We start from the raw sequence: 20,255 nt of genomic DNA on the forward strand, positions 1-20,255 counted from the left end.
ATGTGTTCTTAAGCTCTGTGTTGGCTCTTTAAAATTTTTGAATGAATGCATTTGGTTATATGTTTTTCTGAGATGATATGAGTAGAACATTGTGATTGGATTAATGTAGATGATGAGTTGCAATGATTTGGTATCCTTTGTCTGATATGACTCCCTTGGTGCCTAATTCCAACCACTTTTAACTTCAGTCACGGCATGCCTCGGGTGAGACTCCTTACCCTATTTGAGTAAGGTGAAAATGTCGGTGTTGCTCTAGATTACAACGGAGCCTTATTGGCCCCTTGTGACCGAACCCAAGGTCTCAACCCTGCTGCCATTTTCATGCCAACAAAATTCATTGTGATATGAAAACATGATCTCCACATTAACTAAAAAAACCCCACTCAAGTTTTAAAGTGGTCAGATTCATGAGAAGGCCACTGGCACTAGAAAACTAATTGTAAGACCACCAAAAGCATAACATATACAAATAAATTTAAAGTCCTTTGGACCTCCTAACAACCATAATCTAGTGATACATGAAGTTTGTAATGTCTAAATAACATCTCCCTAGGCGGTAGTAAGCTATAATAACCCGGTAGATAGAAAAAACTACTGAAATTTGAATGTTTCCCCAATAAGGTGAACGAGGGTTTAATTTGAGTCATGGAAAGTTTTTTTTCTCACTAGTGACCCAATGCCAATAGCTACGAAATCACTATGCAATGATACAACACATACTTTCCAAAAGTGATTATCTTCCCCCTCTTACGCCATGCCTTTCCTTCCTCTATCCTAACATCTTAAATATTATCTATATCATTCTTAGCATGGTATTTTGGTTAACTTTCCTTTATCTTAGACCTTAAATTACCACAAAATTGCCTTCTTTATCTTCTTATATTTATTCCATGTATTTACTAAGACACTACTCTTCTTCATGTTTGATCATTAAACCTAAATATATGTATACAAACACAGTCAAATCTAGTAAATCTTTTATTTTCCGTAAGATTTTATTTTTCTTTTGGTGATTCACCAATTTCCAAGATAAAATAATTAAACACAAATATTAAACCTATTTAAACATATCTTGGCTACAAGAAAACATTTGCAATATATGCTACACATGCATGGATTTATCGCTAAAGTTTTTTTCCAATTTTTTTTAAAGTACTACCTCATCACATGTAAAACATTGTGTGTGTATATATGTTTACAAACAATTTGTAGAACTTGTGATCCTAGAATAGTGAGTTAACTAAATTTTAAATCTTACCTATAGGAGTTTAGGAATACCAGTAAAGTGGTTGTTTGGGGGATTATGACTAAAGTATAATCTTTGTCATCCAAAAGGTGCCTGGCCTATGGAGTTTGCGATTTTCCTAAATTTTGGGACTTGGATCTCATCAAGATCACAAAGTTGTACTCATTTGCATGAAATTACTATTTCTTCCCAATGGTTACCTAGGAATTTTTTTGTAGAGTGGTGAGTATAATAGTTATGAATGTGAAATGGGGAGAAGGATAACCCTCTTTCCAAAATGTATTGGAAGTGTATGGATCAAACCAGAGTAGGAATGATTAGGTCTAAGTGAATTTTTATAATGTGATCATGAGGGGCATATAGCATGTCAAAGTCTCTACCCAAAGGTGAGATTAGATAATGCACTTTTCTTGTTCCCATATAGTTGAAAGTTTTTCACATGGTAAGACACTCTAAGAAGTTTAGCCTTACCCTTTGGCATGAATCAGAAGTAACAAAGTTTTGAATCCCTAATTAATGACCCATAATCACATTTGGTATTTGCCAATACATATATGGACGAGCCTATAATTTTGAAACATCTGGTAAGGATATATCCATTGAGTGGCTCTAAATATACTTCTTGGAAAACGAACATAAATATTCGACTTGGTTGTATGCATTATGGTTTTTTCCTTTTGGGGGACAAGCATGCTACTTTGGCCATAGATTCTTTATAGGCTATGAAGGCCCACATTTCAAAGGTGAAGAAGGTCAAGAGGATGTGCATGGTGATCATTCAATCCTCTATTAGTGAGGCACTTCAAGGTGGCATTGAAACCATGGATACAAAAACATAATTACTCGCAGTCAACATGAAGAAATTTGTCTGCATACATAAGTCCATGGAGTATGGATATTTTTATCAATTAATAAAATCTAAAATATGAGGGAAACATCAACATTATAGAATTTACTGAAAATTTCCAAGTTGGTGATTGAGTTACGTGAGCAAGGAATCACTTTTGAGGATGACTTGCTAGTACATATGGAATTATTCTCATTGCCAAAGTCCTTTGACATGTTCAAGGTTAATCAAAATTCTCTAGAAACTAAATGTGGCCTTAATCAACTTATCACCTTACACATCATTGAGGAGGAGTGCCTTATGGGTTCCAAAGTTGAGTCAACACATTTGGCAGTTAGTTCTACCAACAAAAGGATCTTCAAGAAGAAAAATTTTAAGAGGAATGATAACAATAAGGGAAATGTTTTTGGAACTAGCCATAAGGGGAAGTCAGTCAATTATACATATTTTGAGTGTCGGTTCTAGAAGAAAGAACAGAATTTGAAGAAGGATTGTTATAATTATAAGGAATGAATAAGTCCTAGAATTGAGGATAATATTTTTCTTAGCAATGCTAAGGTGATACAAGTTGAAACCATTGGGACATGCCTTCTTGTTTTAAATTATGGATTTAGTTTGGTTTTGTAAAATACTTTTTATGTAATGTCATTTAGATGGAACCTCATTTATGTTCCTAGACTTGATGTTGTTGGTTATAGTTTTACTTGCGGAGATGGTAAAATGGTTATTTATTATGATGGTGATGTTGGTTGACGTGGATTATTAGTTGATGATCTTTATCAGTTATCTCTTGATGGTATTTTTGCATCCTTTTTATATTTTTCTACTAATTATAAACTCTTCGGATCTAAGTGTCCAAACTTAGTGAAAAATTCTTCAATGTTGTGGCACATGAGAGTAAGTCATATCTCTAGGAAAAGTTTAGATTCCTTGGTTAGAGATGGAATTCGAAGACATTTGGATTTATAACACTTTACTATTTATGTGGATTTTATCAAAGGTAAGATAATGAGCAATAGGAGTTTGAGGCCTCCAAGGCTTCCGACTCACTGGAGTTAATCCAACTAGATATATGTGGACCTTTCCCAATTCCTTCTCATGGTGGCCAAATATACTTTATGAGCTTTATTAATGATTTCTCCATATTTTCATATGTTTATATGATCCACCATAAATTAGAAGCTCTAGATGTGTTCAAACTCTACCAAGCTAAAGTTGAGACGCAATTGGATAAGAAAATCAAGGTTGTTCGATCTAATTGAGGAGGGGAATATTTTGGCAGAATTAACCATGACGATGTAAATCATGGAATTTTTGTGGAATAATTCAAAGAGAAGGGGATCATTCTTTATTAAACCACTCTAGGGACACCTGAGAAAAATGTTGTTGTTGAGAGAATAAATCACAATTATCATGAAACAATCAAAAGTGTGATGTGCCATTCATATCTACCGGAAGCTTTTTGGGATGAAGCCTTGAAAATGTATATCTTCATCCTTAATAGAGTTCCTTGTACGAATTTCCCTAAGACTCTTTTCAAGATATGGACTAGGAGAAATTCATGCCTTGGTCATTTTCTTTTTCGAGGGTGTCTTGCTAAGGCCAAATTATATAACCCATAACTTAATAAAATTGATCCTAGGACCATAACATGCCAATTTATTGGATTATATCTTGAGAGGTCAACGCGATACAAGTTTTACTAACCTTCAAGGCATATGGAGATTGTAGAAACTAGTTGTTGCAAGTTCCTTGAAAATGGTAAGCACGTTAGAATTTGAAGCACAAAAAGGTTTCTTTCCAAGAATACCATAAGCATATTCCAGTTTTCTCTCTACATGTTTCTTTACCTCACCCTATTGCTACACCAATGTATCCTATTAAAGCATACAAAGAGGTTGTTATCCCTTAAGACCCCATTCTGTAGGTGACAATGTCTTAAATTATTAAACCAGTGCTTCTTAGGAGACCTACTAGAGAGCACAGATCGACTATTATTGATGATTACAAAGTAAATCTTCAAGAGGGTGAGATTGGAGATATTAACATAGATGGTCCCTCTACTTGTAGGGATTCCATGGAGAGCAGTGAGTCTCAATATTGGATGGAGGCCATGAGGGAGAAATTGTAAACTACGGAGAAGAACAATGCTTAAGATCTTGCAACTCTTCCAGAAAATTGAAAGAAGACTGAATGTAAATGAGTTTTTAAGACAAAAAGGGATTCTAAATGAAAAATTGAAAGTTTCAAGGCTAGATTAGTGGTTAAGGGTTTTAAGCAAAAACCAATAATTGACTTCTTTGAGAAATTTTCACTATTATCTTTAAATGATTCTCTTATAATAATTTTGGAAATTGTAGCACATTATGGCTTGGAGTTGCATCATATGGATGTAAAGTTGACTTTTCTAAATGGTTATCTTGGGGTGGAAATTTATATGGCTCATCCTGAGGGTTTCAAGATCTAAGGGATAGAGAGTTTAGTTTGCAAGTTGAACAATTCTATATATGGTTTGAGAAAAGCATCGGGACAGTGATATTTGAAATTTGATCAAGAAATGATCAGATATGGTTTCAAAGAAGACATTGTAGATAAAGGCATATATCTCAAGGTGAGTGGGAGCCACTTTGTTATTCTTGTGCTCTATGTTGATAATATATTTTTTGTAAGAAACAACATTCATCTACTACATGACACAAAATATTTTATGTCAAAGAATTTCTATATGAAAGACATGGGAAACAAAGAGTATGTTCTGGGGATTAAGATTCATAGGAATAGGCTAGACGGACTATTAGGATTATTACATAAAGCATACAATGATAAATCACTCAAGTGGTTTGTTATGCAAAATTGTGCACCTGGTGAGGCCCTAGCAATCAAGGGAGATATTTTTATCTAGAAGTAGTGTCACAAAAATCATATTGAGAAAACTCAAGTAGATGTGAAATAGTATGCCTTTGCATTTTATAGCCTTATGTATGCAATGATTTGCATTCGACCAAATATAAGTCTTGTTGTGGATATGTTTGGGAGGTACAATAAGAACCCTAAAGTTTCTCATGGTAAGGTTGTAAAGGTGGAACTATGGTACTTACAAAGAACAAAGTATTTTATGTTGTTCTATAGGAAATTGGGTGAGCTTGAGGTGGTTAGTTATTCTAATTATGACTTTGTTGGTTTTCAGGATAGTTTAAAGTCTACTTATAGATATATTTTCTTCCTTTCTCATGGAGAAATCTCATGGAGAAGCTCCAAGCAATCTATTATGACCAACTCAACCAAGTTTGTTGAGTGCATTACTTTTTATGAGGCAACTCATCAAGTGATGTGGTTGAAGAACTTCATTGGTGAACTTGGGGTTGTGGATTCCATCACAGACCTATGGTTATCTATTGTGATAATGAAGTTGTTACCAAGTATGTAAAGAATTGAAAGGTGACCAAAAGCAACAAACACATAGAGATCAAGTATTGTCTAGTGTGTGAAAAGGTTCTTAATTGAATGATTGAGATTCCTTACATAGATATGAGTAATATGATAATAGAACCTCTCACGAAAGGTCTTTCACTAATTTTTTTTTATGGAGCATGTGACTTGCATAGGAGTGATAAAGTTTTTAGACTATGTTATCTGAGTGGGAGTTACCCCATGATGTTTTGTTCATTACATTCTTACTATTATGTATATTTTGCTTATAATAAAGTTCACGATGCATCTCTCTTTATACATGTATATTGCTGTGCATATGTAATGAGGTTATGTCTAAAGTTTTCTCGAGAGTGTGTGTACTCATCAAAGTTTACTGGGGGTGGATGTGATTTGGCATCACATCGATAAACTTTTATCCTGATAGGCTAGTAATTTTTTTCACATGGCAGTTTCCGTAAGATATCAAGATGACATACCATGTGTATGAAGCAGGATGGACCTGAGAATGCACATCTTAGACTACATAAAGGATGTGCATTTCCCTTACACCACCCATATACAAAATTACATAAAGTTAAACTCTTAAGTTCATTGATGGTGCTAGTTTTGTTACCATGGAACTGTCTTAGTATAAAAAAGGAATACCATGCATTTGGATGAAATTTCAAGTATTGCTTGAATTACTTTACACAACGTTATTTTTATAAAAAATAAAGAATGACCACTCGATCTCTAAAGATTCTAACCCAAAATTAATCTTGATATATATGAGGACTGAGTGGGAGATTGTTAAAACAATTTTACTAAGGTTAAAATTGTAAAATGGTCCCCATATATATCAAGATTTATAGGTAGTGATTTCCTAAAATAATTAATTGTATTTTTTAAAGGTATGATTTAGAAATCCTTGTCTTCCACACCTCCCTTGATGGGAGGGAAACTCACATAATTGTTAATAAAACAAGATAGTCATTCCCTATCCCTCATGTTTATGATATCCCATCTACAACGTAGAGAAGGAGAGTGTATAGCTACTAAACTAATGTATCAAACACATACCAAACTACTTTAGTGAAAGAAAAGGTAGTAGGAAAATTTGCAAGTTTCTCGAAAGATCAACAGTTGGAAAGCGATTAAAGATATGGATTTAATTAGATGGATTTAATTTTACTTTCTCCAATTTGATTGTGAACAAAACCTTCATTTGAGGGCTTTATTTGGGTTAAAATATCCAACACCATAAGCCTCTAGTCATTTTGAATCCAACTTTTGAGGAGTTTTCTTGTAAATATGATTGAAGGAGATGTGAGAAAATAAGAAATCCTTTGCATGATTTGTTGATATATAGACAAAAAAATACAATTTCTCAATCTAATTGTTCCTTTCATCCATTTTATAACCATATGTGAGTCCCCATAGATATGCAAAGAAGTGATCCTCATATGAATAGCAAGCTTCATAAGAAGTTTGAAAGCAAGTAATTATGCAAAATTATTTGAAGCAAGACCTATGTTTGGAGAAAAAGAGTAGTCAAAGTTACCAACAATATATAATTCCACTGAAACCTATTTCATAAGAAGTTTGAAAGTAAATATGCAAAATTATTTGAAGCAAGACCTATGTTTGGAGAAAAAGAGTAGTGAGAGTTACCGACAAGATAATTCCACGGAAACCTCCAATAATGGGGAAGCTTTTAGCAAGGAAATTAAAGGAAGCATAGGGGGTATCCTTAGAATTTCTGTCTTAGCTGAATTAATGAGAGTTGTCAAAAAAATATTTAATATCCATTCAAATTATAATACCCTAGTTATGAGAGAGTGGAATCTTAAAATTTTAATTTTTAATTAATTTGAAATGATTATTTAAATATTGATATATATATTTTTAAATATTATGTTTCAACCTTATACTGAATACATAAAAAAAAAGTTGCATATCTATTGTAAAAGGGATTTTTGAGGCCATTATTAGAAGAAAAAAAATTGTAAACTTGGTAGGACTACAACTTCATCATGTCCAATATATCACCACCATCGTGTAGGGAATTGAACCAGTGAATAGGCCATTATTAGAATTTTGATTTTTCATTAAAATATTATTTCTTTCGTTGTCAAAAGAACTTAGCTCAATTAGTATGGTTCATGATTTGTGTCCTAAACAAACAATGTAAGTTTGAGTATCTGAAAACATATTAATTTTATGACATTTATGAAATATTAGTTCCTTTGTGAATGTACTCATTAGTACTAAAAATATATATTAATTTTTTTTATATTATTTATAAATCTTGTTCAATAATTATTGTGGGAAATTGATTTAAATGCTGATAGAAATTATTGTGATAAAATTTTGGTTTTAGACCATTCCAATTATCTATATATAAAATTGATTGAACAAAGAAACACCAATTATTATTATCCCTCAACCCTAAAAATACAACAGGCAGGCCTAATAACAGCTCCTTGTGCGAATCAGCCAAACCTAACCAAAACGAATGGCTAGGCCACACATGTCTAACCACAAGCATAAGACGATTAATAGGACAAACACTCCAAAATACAAATGAAAAAAACCATTCAAAATACTGTAATAATAACATGCCAAAATTCATACCAGGGGTGAAAAAGGAGTTGTCTATAATGCGACTTTTTGAAGATTCCAGTGACGGAATCCGGCGAAGAAATTGAGGTTAAATCTTGATTTCTTGCAGTTAAAATGGTTTTTTAACTGCATATTTGGATTCAGCACCCTGAAAAACCCCTGGGACGCTTTCATTGTGCAGAAACTAGCTATCAAACTTGCAATTCCAATAATTCCTGCCGGATTTCGACCGGAAAAATCCGCCGGAAAGACTTTCAAAAAGTCGCGTTATAGACAACTCCGGGTGAAAAAGAGGGGCGATGGGTAGTTAGAAACAACACTGGCAGAACCCTGATAAAACCTAATGAGAAACATTTTGATTGGGGTGGAATGCCTATTTTCTTAAACAAATATATATTTGCCAGCCGCACAAATTGTAAGATTTGTCGGTTGCAATTAATTTTCTTGGTTGCTTTCATAACTTTAGAGCAGATAGGGTGCTTTAATCTGCAGCATACCGTATCAATCACATCCATTAAATTTCCAAAAGTTACTCCATGAAGTCAGTAGCGTTTCTGTCTAAATAATTCAAGCAACTCGATTGCTCTGAGGTGGTCCGTTCTTTAAAACTTCTGCAAAACCAGAATCTATGATATGATGGACAATTTCAACTCCGCTGTCATGTACAATTTTGTCAATTGAAACTGCTCAATTGACAAGTGGGTGGTTGCTCCGACATGCCCCATAGATGCCTCAGAACAACAAAACAAAAACGCTGCCAGCTAGTGAGTCCAGCTTGTCAGAAGCTGAAGCTGGCCCATCTGATTCCTGGTCATTAACTATATAACATGGAAGCAATGCTATTTTTCTTTATTTTATTTAGATGAAATATCTGGGCAAATCTATCACAGGATCATATCTCTTTAGTTTATTGGCAATCTCAATTTAGAGAGCGTTGAAGAGAATTGATCTCAAACTTTTCATTATCTAAATTTTTTAGTGAAAGAAATTTGACCAATTAAAATAACTTTTGAAATTTGACTGAAAATAATTAACTTGCGGATAAACCATAAATACCCAGCTACTGTATATGCCACTATTAGATCACTGACCTGCCAAAATCTAACAACAAACATATACAACAGCCAGACATTTATAATCCATAAACAGGCTGTTTATTTTACTTTGTATTTGGTTTTTTTTTTTTTTTTTCTTTAGTGATATTTTTTTAATGCCAATATATCTTTAATTACTGAAGTTTAGGAATGGAATATGGCAAAAGATTCGATAGAGTTTTAAGCTTTTCCACGTGTAAGTGAAAAAAAAAACCATAAAGGAAATTATAAGTAAAATCATAATAAAAAACCATAAAGGAAATTATAAATAAAATCATAATCAGGGGTAAAAATATAAATACAACGCAAAATAGCAGGAGAAGCTGAAAATTGATAAAAGAAGCAAATCACTCTTTTATTCAGCAAACCCGTCTGTTACCTGTTGAGAAGGCATTTGATAAGACTAACGCGTTTCAAATCGGTTAATTAATATTAGATGATTGTGTAACTTAATTTAATTAGTTTTGTTTTTTTTTAATCGTTGTGTAATTTAATTTTATTAGATTTAAAAAAAAAGATATTATGAAAAACTAGTTTCTGTTTTAATGTTTTGGATTTTAAAGTCCATCATTAAAGCATCACAGTTTTATTATTGAAATGTTTTTGACATGGTTTGTGGGGAGCTATTAGTAGTCATGTGTTGGAAGTTTTTGTATGGAGTGGGCTCATCATGAGTGTTGTTTCTTTTCTTTAGTAATGGTTTTCATGTATTGTTAAGTTTTAAGTCATAGTCTACATTGATTGTGTTTGTTATTTTTTTTTATAGTTTTTTATTCCTTTTTAGATAATGGTCTTCTTTCTGAATGAGTTTGACATTTTTTGTGTAAATGTAGTGAGATGAAGAGTATGTATGTTCTCCTAAGGCATATTTTGATGGCCTGTCTTTTAATATGTCTATGATATGTTCGATATGTTCTTTTACCTTGATGCCAATTGATCTTCTTGTTTCATCTGTGTACTCTTTGCAGCATGAGCATGGAATGACATCAACTCCTTTATGTTGCTTTGGATCAATTGAATCCTTTACAGAGTCAAACAGTTTTCTTATCGTGTTTGATTGACTGAAAGCAGTATTAATAATATATTTATTAAGAATTTTGGCTATTTTATGTGTGGTGCCTTTGATGTCAGGTATGGTTATTTTAGGGATGTATATAAAGTTTTTTGTTTTGTTTTTCTTTGTAGCATGATATATAGATTTGTCATCTTTCAAAATTTTAAAGAATATTTGCAAATCATGGATTTGAGACTTCTGCGATTTGCATTCTGTGTGGTTGTATCTTCCGGATTCATCGCATCTGTTGTTTTAGTGCATCGACGTTTCGAACCAGCCTCTGTGGTTCATCATCAGGATGAGAATTATTGAAGAAGTCAGAGATGGGTGATGGTGAATAAATAGGTGAAGATAAGGGAGAGTGCAGGACCGACAAGTTCCAGATATGAGGAGTGGTTTATTAATTAGATTTAGGATGGAATTTTTTTTTTTTTTAATAAAGAGTTTATTACTATTTTCATTTATCCTTTTATTTATTTGTTTGTGTTTAAATCTGTTTGACCTAATCATGTTTTTAGTTATGAATAGACTTATTAGTTCATTCGTATATAAATGTTTATGTATATTTATTATGCTTTGACATAATTTGTTATGTTTTAATCTAATTACAAGTACATTGTGATATGTATGAACGATTAGTTTATTTCTTTTTATACCTATATATGTATATTGATTGATTTAATGTATTAAGATATGTATATATTGATTTAATATATATTACGTTTTGTTTTAATATATTGTGATATATATATTGATTTAATATGTATTATGTTTTGATATAATTATAAGTGCATTGTGAATTAAAACTACATTGTTTTGAATATGAATGCTTAGTATATTTCTTTTTATACCTATCTATATGTATATTGATTGATTTATATATATATATATATATATATATATATATATATATATATATATATATATATATATATATATAGAATTTTATTATGGAATTAAATTAATTGGATAAGGTGAAGGGTATATTGCATTATGAAGGTGAGGGAAATTGATCAGACAAAGGGATGAAAGGGGAAAAAAGGAAACGGGGGACTAGGAAGTGGCGGAATCCTCTATTATTGTGGGAATCCAGTTATCGCTTATCTTCCAACCGTCATCGCGATTTAGGTTATCAGGGTGTTTTCTTATTTCAATTGCTTCTCTGAATTTCCTATGGTGGTAATGCTCAATTTTGGCCATGACACAGGAGTCTTCGATGCAAATGTGGTGATTGGTTTTGCTTGAGTGCTCAGCTAAGGCTGAGGTTTTGGAGCGGTTATGGTTAATGTCCGCCGCATGTTCTTGAATCCTTGTTAATATAGATCGGCCGGTTTCACCAATGTATGACTTTCCGCATGAACAAGGGACCAAGTAGACCCCTTTGTGGTGCTTAGGGTCAATAGGATCTTTCACCGATTTAAGGCATCTACTAATTGTTTTCAAAGGTTTGAACGTGGTTTTTATTTTATTCTTTCTTAAGATGTGAGCAATTTTATCAGTGGTGCCTAGAATGTAAGGGAGGTGAACTGTACCAGCATAATCATCCCTATGATGCTTGTTCATGGGATTTTCAACCTTCTTGAAAGCCTTGATCCCTTGGTGTCTCTTGTATCCATTCTTCTTGAAGACTTCCAAGAGGTGGTTCTTTTCTTGTTCAAAATTATCATGATCTGAGATACGAATTGCTCTTGTTGCTAAGGTGTTTAGTACCCCAAGTTTCTGAGCTGGATGATGGTGAGAGTTAGCATGTAGGTAGTGTTCGGTGTGAGCTTTTTTGCGATAGACCTGGTGAGAAATAGTGCCATCTTGGTTCCTTTTGATGAGGATGTCAAGAAAGGGAAGACAACCATTTTCTTCCACTTCCATAGTGAACTTGATGGAATCTGACTGGCTGTTAAGGTGTTCAAGAAATTCGTTTAGTTTTTCTTTTCCATGAGGCCAAATGACATAAGTGTCATCAACAAATCTTTTCCACAATTTGGGTTTTAGGGGAGCAGACTCAATGGCCTTAGTTTCAAAATGTTCCATGAATAAATTGGCAATGATGGGAGACAGGGGTGATCCCATGGCCACACCACATGTTTGTTCATATATCTCTTCTTTGAAGCTAAAAAAGGTGGATTTTAAACAGACTTCAACCAATTTAGCTGTGCTGGGGTCAGTGATTTTGTGTACAACCTCCATCGCTTCGTTTATAGGAATGTTGGTATAAAGGGCTTTTACATCAAAGCTCACTAAGATGTCGTCTTGGTCTAGCTTTATGGGTTTGATTTCATTAATGAAATGGTAGGAATCTTTGACAAAGGAGCTGGTATTTCCTACCAAGGGTATAAGCTTTTTAGCCAGATGCTTCCATCCTAAATCTAATTAATAAACCACTCCTCATATCTGGAACTTGTCGGTCCTGCACTCTCCCTTATCTTCACCTATTTATTCACCATCACCCATCTCTGACTTCTTCAATAATTCTCATCTTGATGATGAACCACAAAGGCTGGTTCGAAACGTCGATGCACTAAAACAACAAATGCGATGAATCTGGAAGATACAACCACACAATATTTGCAAAGTTAATTTCGAAATGGTAAATATTGAGAACATGAACATATTAAATCATTTTACTAAATACAGCTGGTTATATTCTGTAGTTTTATACCTATTATATGACATCAAATTAAGTCTTCTAATTTGATTAAAGGAAATTAATATTTTTTAATGTAAAATTTCATATTTTATTTTGAAAATATAATTGAAATTTATTAACTTATTAAACAATAATTTATAAATAATTTTAGTTTGATTTTTACAATTTTATAATAAAAATATTTTTATTACAATAAAAATTTTAATTTAAAAATAGATAAATATGTTTAACATACTTTATATAACTAATTCAAAATATTCTTTCAAGAATTTACTTATCGATGATCACTTACAATCTCACATACGGAATAGTAACCAATAGGAAAACCAAAAAAAATTAGGTTAACATGACCATGTACCTGGACCATCGGAAAATACAATCCCAATTCTAACACTTATTAATAAGACAAATACATTAAATTAAAAGAGTATGGTATACTTTTACATCATACATAATAATTAAATTAAAATATTAATAATATTTATAACGTTATTCGCTGGCACAAATTTATTGATATAGATTGGGTTGAGAGAATCCATAAAGGCTTGTTGTATGATGAAGTTGAATTCGTAAGAAATAACTCATTTTTATGTTTTAATTAGAAATTTTTGCCTTAATTATTTTTTAAATAATTTTAAGATATTTATAATTTATAAATTATAATAAAAAAATTCACTTAAATTTATTAATATAAAAAGATATTGATCATTTTGATTTATATTTTTAAAATTATAATAATAAAATAATTTATTTATATAGATTTATTTAATTGGATTGGGTTGGAGGTAGTGTAAAAATAACACATCTTTAAAAATTACTATATTGAATGAGCAAGAGGACAAGAAAATTTTGATTTTAATTATTTTTAATAATTTTAACTTTTTATAATATATTATTTTATATATTATAATAATATAATAAAATTTTAAGTTAGAATAAAATTAATTTTAAAGCTAAAATAAAATTAAATATTAAATGGATGATGTAGATTTTGTTGGTAGAATAAGCTATATATTAAGTTAGGGTGTTGTATTTTTTTATTTATATGATAAGATATCAATTTGAATACTAAAATTTATTAGAGTGCATATATTACATACCTTGTTCAATTTAAATAAATAAATTTTAAAAAATAGATATTCTTAACTATTAAATTTAATTAAATTATTTAACATTTTTATAGAATAAAAAATTTCTACATATATTTCTATGTTTATGTAACATTGACATTGAGAGTGTTGTTTCAAGTTATTTTGATTGGAAAGGAAAAATTAAAAATTACAGGTTTTATGTGATTTTTTAAAAATATTTTAATAGAAGGTATTATTAAAATTTAAATCTCTATCTCCATAAGGATAATTGCTTTCAAGGGTCTTAATCATAAGAAAAACATAAAGATAAAGCTTGAGATCTCCTCATAAAAAAATTCCCAACATGGGAGGTTTGTGCAGCAAGTGCCTCAAGTCATTTTGGGGATTGGCTGCAATGTGGGATCCTCGAAATTCCTCCTTCAAAGCCTATCAATCCTTTGTTGGGATTATTTTGACCAGCTACTTCCAAGGATCACACATTTTCTTGTGTATTATCAATTTATATGTGTTGTATTCAAACCATAAATGCTTTTGGGACATATTGGACTCTTGTGGTCTTTTGTACATTGAACCTCTCATTTTGGTGGGGGACATGAACCTAACCATGGAGGATAGGAAGATTTGGGGGCAGAAATCCAAGTAGGATCCACTTTCAAGATACTTCAATGACTTATTCAATCATAATTTGTTTAAAGAAATTATCCCCTTTCTAACATGTCCAACATGGAGGAACAAACATACTAAGGTTGAGGGCATTGCAAAAAGATTGGATAGGTTTTTGGTCCACTCATATGTGTACGACAGATTGCAGAATCTCATGTCTTGGTCAACTTTCTAAGAAATATTAAATCATGTAGCTATTTTTCTCGAGTGGACAGGAGAGAACATGTATGCATCTATACCACTCAAATTCAATCACTCGTGGCTCCAAAATAAGGAATTTGTAAAATTAATTAGATCCTCGAGGTATCTTCTCATAGAGATATCGTTTAAACTCAAAATGGAGAAGATCACTTTCAATTTGAAAATGCTTAAGAATGAGTTGCATTCATGGATTAGAACCTAAAAAAAAAAAAAAACCTATCTAGAGAACTTGCAAATATAGATCGGGAGATGGTTGCTCTAAATAACCATGAAGATCTTAATTTATTTGTTGCCACACCAAGAAAACATTATTGGACTTAATGGAGAGAAAATACAAAATTTTTAAGTTTCTAGAAGACGAAGGGAGGCTGAAAAGTAATATTCAATGGGATGTTGAGCGAGACAAGAACAGACATTTTTTCCATAGTCTAGCATCAAAGAGAAAAAGGGAAAATTCCATTTGGCATATAAGAGACGAGGATAAAAAGCTTCTCTCCTTGCAACAAGAAATTCGGAGTGAGGTAGTGTGTTTCTTCAACAAACAATTTGGTGCAAGGGAGGAGTCTATTTCTGCAATACAACTAGGCTTTGTTAATCTCTTCCCACAAATGGTTAGTGACGAAGCTTCTGAGATTTTGGATTGACCGATTACAATCTCTAAACTGCAAGAGGTCACAAAATCACTAGCGAGGGACAAAATCCCTGGACCGAATGGTTGGAAAATGAAATTATTTAACCATTTCTTTCAATAAATGGGGCCTGATCTCTTAGAGATGGTGGAAGAATCACGTCAACATGTTTGCATTTCAGGTGCCATCAATGCAACCTTCATTTATTTAATTACTAAAATGTCTAATCCCTCTAACTTCTTATATTTTAGACCATTTTCCTTATGTAATTAAATGTATAAGATGATCTCCAAACTAATTGCAAATAGAATAAAAAATATTCTATCTTCTCATATTACGCAGGAGCAATTAGGGTTCTTACTCAATAGATAGATACAATCTGTGGTAGCCATAGTTGAAGAATGCACATATTCAATGAAAACGCATAGGTTGAAGACCTGCCTTCTAAACATTGACCTGGTTAAAGCATACGATCCGGTTGAAAGGGAATTTCTCATGATGATCCTCCATAAGGCGGGCTTTGCATGTAGACATGTTGATTGGTTCATGGCATGTGTCACATCAACAAATTTGGTTGTGTTGATCAATGGAAGGTTGACTAAATTCTTTATGATTAGGGGATTGTGGTAAGGATACATGCTCTCACCTCTGTTATTCATATTGGTTATTGATGGGTTGAGCAGAGGCATTAGGGTAGCTCAAGAGGTCAGAAATATCATTGGATGTAGATTATTAAGGAACATCTGGGACACACCTCTTATGTTTGTGGATGATGTTCTCTATGCTAGAGAAGCTAAAATTTTGAAGTGGAGGGAGTTCCACCAAATCATTTCCAATTTTGGCAAAGCTTCAAGGCTTATCATGAACAAGAAGAATTGAAACTGATATCCAACAACTTAGAAGAGATGGTTACACAAGAGACAACTAATATATTTGGGGTAAAAGTAAGACCACTGATAGGTGAGTTATGGTATCTTTACTTTCAATTAAAGCCAAGATGCTATGAGAATAAAGCTTTGAAATGTTTGATCCTAAAGTCTGGGAAGAAGCTACATATGTGGGAAAATAAATGGTTGACTATGTGAGGCAGGCTTATAATGATTAAGGTTATTTTACATGGAATTTCAATACACTAGATGCATCACTTCCTCCTACCTAATGTCGTCATCCAAAAGATAAATTCAATCATAGCTCGATTCTTGTGGTGTGGTATTGGAAAAAATAGGAAATATCATTTGTCTTGACTTGTTCTTATCTCCAAGAGCATGGTGGAAGGGGAATTGGAAATAAGAGATACCAAGTGTTTCAACCTTGTGCTACTTACAAAAAAATTGTGGAGAGCATTTAATGACTTTGGAATATGGAATTAGATTATCAAAGAGAAATATCTGAAAAACCATAATTTGGAGGAATGGGTAAGTCAAGAAGTGCCAGGAAAAAAATGCCTCGTTCATATGGCACCATATGATGCAAGCCAAACCCTATCTATGTGGGAACCTCAGATGAGGGATTAGAAGGGGCAATAATATCGCCATTGGTTGGATACAATCAAAGGCATATGTGGAGATCACCTACTGTTTATTCCAATCCTTCAATTTCTACAGGCCTTTGGTATTCTAACTTTGGCTCACATTGGGAGTAAATGTGCAATGATCTTCCCTTGTACTTGCTACCCACACTCCCAAGTCCTTAGACTTTGGCAGCACATAAGGCTGATTAAGAGCGATATCATTACAAACTTTACCAAATAGGCATTCTACTAACTGAAAAGGATGATCATCTTGCATGGGGAGGATGGGAAGTTCATGGAAAGATTGTGGTTAAAGAAATTTATTCTTATATTACTCAGGACATGAGGTTGGTTTATAGCACTACCTCATTCGTAAACATGTGGAAATGGGACGCCCCTCTTAAACTAGATCTTTTTCTCTAGCTTACCTTTCATAACCGAATTCTCATGTTGGAGAATTTAATGAGAAGGGGATTTCAAGTACTTGGGATTTGCGCTATGTGCAGATCGACAAATGAAGAAGTGGTTCATCTCTTTATTATATGCCCCTTTATTGTTACAATTTGGAATGGAATGATAAATAATCTTCATATTTATGAAATGCTTGATAGGTATTCAATTGGTGAGTGTTTTTATCATTGGATTGAGGATAACAAACCTTATAGGGAACTCCCATTATATATTTTTTGGGGCATCTAGCAATGAAAAATGTCATTATATTTGAACAAGCTATCCTAAATGAGAGGCTAACCTGTATGAAGACCTTGGCCTACTTCTAGGAGATAGGGCCTTGAATTCCCAAACCACATAGGAGGATATGTGTTCTTAAGGAAATTTATTTGACTCTTCTGGTAGGATTTTTTATGGTGCCTCCTCGCGGGGAATCTGCGAACGTGGGGCTAACATTGTGATGAGTAATGGCCTCCAATATCAATTCTATTAGAATGTGGGAGCATGTACAAACAATAGATCATAAATGGTCACACTATGTGGAGTTTTGAGATGTGTGTCCTCGGTAATATAAGAGATACAGGTTATTAGTGACTCAAAATTAGTCATTTACTTGGTGTAGGGTTTTTGTTCTTTTGGGACATCCTAATTATTCCATTGGATGTCATATATAAAACTCTTGGTGAGGCAATTCAAGAATATCTCTTTCTCTCATCTCTATCGAGTGTATAATTTCACGGTCAACTCCCTCTCTAAGAAAGGAAGGACTACTTCGCTTGGGGTGATCAACTATTCCTTCCTAGTCGAGGGCTTTGTAAGTGGATATAGGGCATTTTCTGTAAAAGAGAAGGTTCACTTCCTTTCTGGGTTTTTATCAGTTTGTGTAGGCTATGGATGCAATCCAAGTTTTTGTTCACTCCTATTTTAGTGCTCCATTAGGATGCATTTTCGTTCAATACCCCTATCTCATTCACTTGATGCTTATTGTTTTTCCTCCTAGAGTGCCACATAGGTGTTTTGAGCAAGTACTAGTTATTTGATGCATCCTAGGAGACAATGAGTTGTTTGTATTCCTCGTTTTTGTATAGGATTTCTTTGGTTTTTTTGTTTTTTGGTGATCCAAGTGGATCTTTAAATGCTCAAAAAATTTCTTTCTCAAAATTCCTTGTAAATGGCTCCATTGTGTAGAGCTCGAAATTATGAATCCAACACAACTTGAACGAGCTCAAAAAAAGTATGTATGTGAAATTCATTGTAGGTCAAATTTTAGATCAACACAGGCAACAGGACAAAGGGAAAGTTTGACTATCATGTGGCAGTCTATACTATTGATATCAGCATGACGTCAACCCAATGATTGGTAGCACAAGAGGTTTCCATGTGTTACTCGAATTTTCAATTTTTAGCATTCATTTGGACCAATCAAATTTTGCCACATGTCATCCGTATAATGACATGGCATGTCGTACAATGATGTGTCAGTTGATGTGGCACTTTGTGTTAATTTTTGTAGCATCAAAGGTGTTCTAATCTCAAAACTTTTTGGAGATTCTAAAACATAGGAGTTCTCTATAACCGAGAAATTGTTTCTAGAAATTCCACCTAAAAGTGTCTCAATTAGATTATTAGCCTATTTTTAATTATTTCCGAAGTCTAAACTTATGAAAAGGGGTTAATTAATAAAAATTAATTGAGATAAGGTGTGAATCATCTATAAACTCACATTGATGAACTTTGATATGATCTTATCCCTTGATTAAGTTTTAATATGGTCGTTGGAGTCCCAACAGAAGATTATAAGAAGAAGTCGATGGGTAGATGGAGTGTTGGAAACTAGATCAGTCTTGAGGGGGGGGGGGGGGGTGTGGGGTTGAATCAGTAGTGAGAGAACTTATAAGATTTTCTTCAAATTAATTAATCTTTAACAATGCATGAACTGAAACACACAACCATAGATCAAATCATCAAAAATAAACATGCAACCATAAAAAAAATCAACACAATGGACACGAGTATGTCTGGTGGAAAACCCTTCCCCGGGAAAATACCCACCATGTTGTTGTTGTGCTTCTCAATTATTTTATTAATTTTTTGAACACATTCTACTTGGATTAGCTCACTCCCATGAGTCGAAATACTTGACTTATTTCATAGTATGTTGGCACCTATCAGACGGGAAATTGTTTCTCTCTCGGATCTATGGACTACCAGTTGCTGAAGGCTCCCACGATAAATGATCCTCATCCAACTCCTTATGGATGGATAAATATCTTCCTTCTACCGATTCCTCCAAATAAATGTATACCTTGAAGCCTCCATTCCTTCACTTCTTCCATTGCACCATGTTTCATATATTTTCAAATTGGGCTCCCAATTCATCCAACTTGAACATCAGAGCAACACCATCGTTCTGAATAAAAGCTACAACAAAATTTGAAGAATAAATAGGAGAAAACATATCCAAATAAATCACAACCAAGCTCAAAACATCTCCTCTCCAACTACACAATATACTAGTTGAAACAACTTCATCTATCTACTGATACAACTCGAAACTACTTCTGAAAATATACATAGACAACTCATACAATTTGCAGAATATTCTCCACACACACACTCACACAACACAACTAGACAATCAACCATACTAGCATTGAGCTTCCTCCAATATGTAGATGAACTCAAGTGCTCAAATTAATAATTACATAGAACTAATGAGCTTCAAAACTTTGTTCATATGCTAGATTTTATCCAAATTCAACTCATTGACTCAATCAACCACTAACTCCACTT

Source organism: Pinus tabuliformis, chromosome Q (genome assembly GCF_031772625.1).
Source record: "Pinus tabuliformis cultivar Carrire ecotype Pingquan chromosome Q, CPIR1, whole genome shotgun sequence".
Taxonomy (NCBI): domain Eukaryota; kingdom Viridiplantae; phylum Streptophyta; class Pinopsida; order Pinales; family Pinaceae; genus Pinus; species Pinus tabuliformis.